This window comes from Engraulis encrasicolus, chromosome 23, assembly GCF_034702125.1.
Source record: "Engraulis encrasicolus isolate BLACKSEA-1 chromosome 23, IST_EnEncr_1.0, whole genome shotgun sequence".
Classification (NCBI taxonomy): domain Eukaryota; kingdom Metazoa; phylum Chordata; class Actinopteri; order Clupeiformes; family Engraulidae; genus Engraulis; species Engraulis encrasicolus.
In genome coordinates, this window is record NC_085879.1 from 9725293 (window position 1) to 9732792 (window position 7500).

A 7500-nucleotide genomic window follows, 5' to 3' on the forward strand; every position below is an offset into this window, starting at 1 on the left:
AACGCATGGATGGACTCACGGACGCATGGACAAGCAAGGGTGTGTTTGTGTGTGTGCAAGAGAGATAGTGTGCATGTGTCTGTGTGTGCATGTGTCTGTGTGTGTGTGTGTGTGTGTGTTTATTTGTGTGTGCGTGTGAGAGCGAGTGTGTGTGTGTGTGTATTTATTTGTGTGTGTGCTTAATTGTGTGTGTGCTTAATTGTGTGTGTTTGTGCTTATTTGTGTGCGTGTGAGTGTGTGAGTGTGTGTGCGTGTGTGTGTGTATGTGTGTGTGTGCGTGTGAGTGTGTGAGTGTGTGTGCGTGTGTGTGTGTATGTGTGTGTGTGGTCAGGTGAGCAGGAGGGATTTCAGGAGTCGAGATTTATCACACTCATTGATTTGCTCATGGCTAGCCTCTTAACGCTAACATGCATGCACCCGTGCGCACATGTCTGCCCGCCCGCCTACGATGCCATATATATGGCACAATGCGCACACACGCATGAACAAACACATGCATGGATACATGGACACACACAAACACGCGCACACACCAACACCACACACACAAACTGACACAAACAAACACACACACACACCAACACACACAAACGGACACAAACACACACACACTTGATTTGATTCCACATTACAGGAACCAAGTCTTCTTACACATTCTAACCAAAAGGCACATTGCAGGGACAAACCAATCAGAGACACATGTATGCATAGATGCACACACCCACGCAAACATGCACACCCAGACACACACAAACACACACACAAACACACACACACACACACACACACACACACACACACACACACACACACACACACACACACACACACACACACACACACACACACACACACACACACACACACACACACACACGCTTTGCTTCTTTTAACCTTCACACAGAGACATGCCCACCCACATGCACGTACTATGCACACTCACACGCATGCACACACAGGGCTATCTTAATCACAATACATGTAGGCTAGATTCATAATGATCTACTTTACATATCAACTGAATGAGTGCAGTCTAGGGGATGACACTTCATAGGTCCCTGACATACTGTAAATACAAATGTTCCTTTGAAATGAAATAAAAACACCAGTTATATACTGATAGTGGTTACTTTCTCTCCTCTACTACTCTACTCTACTACTCTACTCTATTTAAGATTAGCGTTTCAGTTGTCCTTTCGTTTTTTGACACTGTAGCAAAACAAGACAGCACAATGCTATAGTATATCATGATAAAGATCATTTAACACATACTCACACACACCAATATAAACACAGGGAGAGGAATGTCAAAAATAGACATAGCTCTCCAAACAAACAAAGGGTAGGCCTACTCTAATGTGAAATTCAAGAATTGCTTTGTGGGGGTTTGCAGATGGTTTTGTCCAGGGCCCATCCAAAGCTGTCAGCAGCCCTGACTATAGTATGCAGACACTGAGTGAAGACCGCCACAGTAGCACACAATGGATTCCACACAGGAGTAGAGCACTTGTCTGATCGACATGACTGCACTTAAACACAGCCACTCAATGCTAAAAGGGCTTGTGCTGTACTCTTTTGGTGCGCTTCTTTTTTGGGCAGACCGCACAAAATTCCTCGGGATTGTGCTATATTCATGCTCTCTAAATGATCACAAGATCACTCACTTCACATCACTTTAAAGATCTCTACTGTGTCATTGTAAAGTTGTCTGTACAGAGTGAGGTTGGAGATTGTTGGAGGTTGGAGACGGAGGTTGGAGATTGTGTTGTATTCATTCTCCCTGAATGATCATCAAGAGGTTGCTTCACATGACTTACAAGATATTTAGTGTCTATGGACTACTAACTAAACTAGACCAGGGGTTCCCAAACTTTTCCATGACAAGGCCCCCCATATACCGGTAGATTTCTAAACCCATTCAAGTAGCCTACTACAGAAAGCATAATACATATTAGAATTGTACAGTAAAGAAGAAAAATGATTCCACCGGGATTGTTAAGCTTATTTTTGGTAACCGGACCCCTAGTGGTCCCCGGCCCCCACTTTGAAAACTACACTGAACTAGAAATAGGCCTACAGTAGCTCAACGTTGGGAGGGTTACTATGGAAAACGTATTCTAATACATTACAGAAACCATGCCACAATATTTTAAATACTTATTGCTTTTCACAGACTGAGTTTGCATTGCACGGTCAGATTTTGCATATCCCTTTCTTCTTTAAAGGAAACTATTGCCACAGGGCATAGGCAGAATGGCTAAACGCTCTAACCCTCAAGCATGTCTCTGTCTGAGGTCATTGATCGCTGGCAAGCCCACACAGATAGTTGGATATGTATTATGAACTATGACTATGAATTGTTTGTTAAAAAAAAAAAACACACACACACACACACACACACAAAGCATATAGTAGAAGCTTCATTTATGATTCTGGAATTGTCTATTTGCGATGGGAAATGGGCTTTTGTCCAAGAAAGCGGTTGCCAGTTAAAGACATGCCAATAAAAAGGATCAAATAGATGCTACATATGAATTTATGACCTGGTGATCGCAGGCCCTGTGCCAACCCTCTAGATAAATAAATAAATGCATAAGCAAACAAAGAAAGAAACAGAAAAACAAACAAAAACAAATAAATAAATGTGTCAGTCTGCTGAAAACTCACACGGACAACAACCTTAGACAGACCTTGACTACGGTATAACTGTAGGAAAAAAAACACAGTTGTCTACAGTCTGCCTAGTCTGCTCCAAATGGTACACGCAGCACTAACTGAGCGCACAGACTACAATGCAGCCAGCGTACCAGCGGCACTCCCAGTGTGATATGTTTGTTCAAAGGACGAGCGATACTGAGCCATCTGTGCCCGACTTTACAAAGAGACAAAAGTGTTTAAAAATTGTCCTCTGTGGAAGACTTTCCTGTCTGCCTCTTCTCCTGCCTTTCCCACTTGTATAAAAAAATTCTGGTTGTGTCATTATGGGCTACAAGCTTCTTCCTGACCGGTGTTTACTAATTGGAACTCAGTGCACCTGTTCCGTCCTGATGATTTGGGCATATGTCAAAAAAGGTAAAGAATACATTAAACTGTGTTTTCCTGTGATTTAATTTCAATATGTTCTGGCAGATTTCGTGTAATTATTGAATCAACAGGGCTTAAAAAAACTGTAAACACTCTGCAAAAAATGTTTGGCTTTAAAAAAATAAAACAGTTGTCCAGTGTCATTATCACATTCAATGCTCTGCTGATAAAACGGCACAGCCATCAGGAACGGAGTATTATGTCCGGTGTCATAAACACATTGAAGCTAATGAAGCATGAGACCGCACTCAGTACTGAAAACGGGCTGCTAAATACTAAGCACATTGCATAAATTGGCCCTACACTTCTCAGGTGAGGAAGCCTGAAATGTCATGGTAAAAATAAAACAAACTCTGAAAGAATAAAACTGGCTGAGGTGAACTTTTCTATTCTATTTGCATGTGTTGACAGTGTTTTGGCCTGATCCCAGTTTATTGTCTAGGTGTGGGTGCTTTGCAGTGAACTTTGGTGCATATTTTGAGACTTTAGCCCTCTGTGTCCTGTGACGTGTTTGAGTGGTCATTCTGTATGTACTTATTATATAATGGATTACATTCATCATTCGTTTACATTTCCTAAGTTATATACAACGTTCCTTTTTCCAGACATTTACTACCTTTCCACCACAGATTCGAATTGCATTCCATTTATTTGCACAGACGTAAGTTTACATTATTCAGTGACGAGACACTTGAAGTGTAATTGAAACCATGCAAATTGCATTCTAATACAGTGAGTTTGGACGTGACGTGGTGGGTGAGTTTGTGCAATGCTTTTGGCACTACAATGGGAAAAAAATAAATCTTTTCACTGGTAATGAGTTTACTTCTCACCTCTAAACTAAATGTACGAAAACAAAATCTGGAACCACAGATGCCTCTTTTGATCATAGAAAGTAAGTAAGTAAGTGGAAAGTAAGAAAGTAAGTTTTAGTCTACTTTGATATTTGTATGTCGAGTATAAAAACACAAGGAACAGATTACAAAGCTAGGTTCATACTGTGGTAGGAGGCGCAGTGAGAGGCTTAAGCATCTTAGGCATCTAAATGGGTGATAGCGTAAAATAAAATATGTCGTTTTATTTTGATTTTGGTATATTGAGCACAAAAGCACATGCAATGCATGAACAAGCCTTGTAGGAAGAGAGGCAGAGAGACTCTTAAAAGCATCAGAATGCATGCTATTACGAGGTAAGGAAGTATGTTTTTCTGAACAAAAACACAGGCAACGAATAATAAGCATGATATTGCTCGGTCATCTAAGGTGTGGATAAGAATTAATAAGTACAGTAAGAATGTATGTTTTTCACATTTGTATATTGAATAAAAAACACAATGCAATGTACGTAGTACAAGGTGAATTGAAAGGCTCGATTAAATAAAAACATGTTTCTACTCCATTTCTACTCCACACTAAGCAACTACAATAATACAAGCAGTGAATACCAAATCACATGTATTGTAGTAGTAATAGACACAGTGAGAAACTAAAAAATGTCAGAATGCATGTTTCTTTCCTTACTACATTACGAACAATAATAACACGAGCAGTGAATAACAACATGATTTGTTGTTGTTGCATAGTGAGAGGCTGAAAATAAGTAAGAATGCATGTTACTGTCTACTTTGATATTGTCAGAGGTGTTGAAAGTAAAAGTAAAAGTAAAAAAAGAAACAGTCTCCTTCTAACACAGGTAACTTATATGAGTAATCAGAAGAAGTCTTACGATCAGTTAACTCTTAGTTGGTTGGATCAAATTTGTGGTGGGTTCTTGTTAGGTTTTTAGTGTCTTTCAGTAACAACACAGACTTTCTACCTTATTAGGTACAATGGAATGGTGTAAGAACTATGTAATACCATGTGCTAGTGTTCGTGCTATAGCTACACCATGAATGTACTTTTCCATTTACTTTTGACACCTCTGGATATTGTATAACATGTACAAGAAGACACACAGTGACTAACAAGCCTGGGTTTATAGCAGTGGGAGTAGGCATGGTGCATGGTGAGAGGTTCAAATGCATGTGAATGGAGGGTGATTCAGGCTCTTGACCTCAGGAGGTCCACTGTGTTAAGCCCTGCTCCACACTGCCACAATGTGTGTGTATTTCTGTGTGTGTGTGTGTGTGTGTGTGTGTGTGTGTGTGTGTGTGTGTGTGTGTGTGTGTGTGTGTGTGTGTGTGTGTGTGTGTGTGTGTGTGTGTGTGTGTGTGTGTGTGTGTGTGTGTGTGTGTGGGTAATTGGAATCCAGGATGGAACAGAAGAGCTGCTCTCCTCTCTGTTTTCAGGAGGTCTCTCCCCACACACTTACTCAGGTGGCAACAAGTAGCATCACTGGAGATAAGGCACTTCTTTTGTGTGTGACTGTGACTATGGTGGTGGAATACGTGAGAGGGAGTGAAAGAAAAGAAAGGAAGTGAGTGTCAGAGTGATAGCGAGAGAGAGAGAGAGAGAGCGGTAAAGAGGGGGGAGTGAGTGTGTACGTGCTTACATCTCTGCCTGTTCATCTCTGCGTGTTTGTGAATGTGTGTGTGTGTGAGAGAGTGTGAGTGGTTTCATCTGTGCATGTATCTGTGTGTGTGTGTGTGTGTGTGTGTGTGTGTGTGTGTGTGTGTGTGTTTGTGTGTGTGTGTGTGTGTGTGTGTGTGTGTGTGTGTGTGTGTGTGTGTGTGTGTGTGTGTGTGTGTGTGTGTGTCGGTGTGTGTGTGTGTGTGTGTGAGAGAGAGAGAGAGAGAGAGAGAGAGAGAGAGAGAGAGAGAGAGAGAGAGAGAGAGAGAGAGAGAGAGAAAGAAAGAGCGAGATGTAGAGAGATGTAGAGAGAGGATGCAAAAAGAAGAGATAAAATGGGAGCTGATGAGAGAAGGAGAAAATGGAATAGAGAAAAAGAGGCAGATAAATTAGGCAAGAGAGAGGGGAGGGAGAGAAATGAAAGGGGGGGGCTCCAAGGACCACACGCCCCACCTGCCCAACATCATATCACCATCTCCACTGCCTGCCGTCTGCACCTCCTCCCTCTGTGCACTCGCCTCTGGAACGTCTTCCCCCAAATATTCTATGTGTAATGTGTCTTTCCTCTACTTTCACTACAATCTGTCTGTCTGTCTCTCTGTCTGTCTGTGTCTCACTTTCACTTCACTACTGTCTCTCTAAGGGCCTCCGCACACATCCGACAAAGTGCGGAGAACTGCTCTGCCAACGTTTGATTCCACTGTTTTCAATACAACCCCGCACACCGGCGCGGATGTCCGCGGATGTCGGCCGCCGATAGGGACAAACTCTATTTTGTCGGAGCCACCCATTGATTATCCATGCTCTGCTGGGGTGAAATTGTGTGTGTGTGTGGGGGGTGGGGTGGTATGGTACGAAATGGTCAGAAGCGATGGTGCTCCGTGCTCAGTGCTGTCGGAACCCGAGTGCAGAGGCCCTAAGGTGTCTCGCCCTCCCTTCACTACAACCTCTCTGTCTATCTGTCTATCTGTCTGTCTATCTGCTAGTCTCCCTAATTTCTGTACGTTCTGTCTGTCCGTCTGTCTGTCTCCCTACTGTGTCTTGCTCTTCCTTCACTACAATTCCACTACAATTTTGTTTTTCTGTCTGTATGTATGTCTGTCTGTCTGTCTGCCTCTCTCTCCACTATGTCTTACTCTCCTATTATTATATGGTTGTGACGTCATCTGTCGAATGCTCCATTCATTTCAACGGGGCTCCCCAACGTTCGGACGTCTGTTATTTTTCGATAACGGACGGGTTGGTCTATAACAGACCGCTGTCAATGGCAACAAGACTTTTCACTGCTAAAGCGACTTTTCAACAAGACTCTAATCAGCTGCTGTGATAGACAGCACCCGTTGTCCTGGCTACCGCTGTCAATGGCAACAAGACGTTCACTGCTAAAGCCACTGGCTTGTATACAAGTCAGTGGCTAAAGCGAATGTTTCATATCACTCCGCAGGGGGTCCGGTCTTTTGTCACTCTAATCAGCTGCTGTGATAGACAACACCTGTTGTCCTGGCTAGCCTACCTAGCTGTTGCCTAGCGGTGTTCCACAACGGCACTGTTTTGTTTTGCGCAGCAACAATCTTAACATTAAATAGGTCTAAAGATGTCCCCGCATGTGTGAATCATTTAAGTATATCCATATAATAAGCGGGTTAACTTTCGGCGAGTCGGTCGCTTTGTGGAATAGCAGCACTTCAGAGAGCAGCACTCCGCTCCGCGTCGGGGTCTAAAGATTCTCTCTGTCGTGCTGCTATTCCACGGTAGCGACCTTCTCGCCGAACGTTAACCCTTACTTAGAACACTCTCTGTGTCTCTTGGTCTGCCTGTCTGTTTGTCTCCTACTCTGCTCTGCTCTGCTCTTTTCTCTCTCTCTCCCTCTCTCCCTCTCTCCCTCTCTCTCTCTCTCTCTCTCTCTCTC

At 43.0% G+C, this 7500-nt stretch overlaps 1 protein-coding gene across 4 annotated transcripts in view; it reads right to left on the reverse strand.

Moving 5' to 3' along the window:
• macrod1 (mono-ADP ribosylhydrolase 1) overlaps positions 1 to 7500 on the reverse strand; it is a 143915-nt gene that overhangs the window by 62470 nt on the left and 73945 nt on the right. The window lies entirely within an intron of this gene.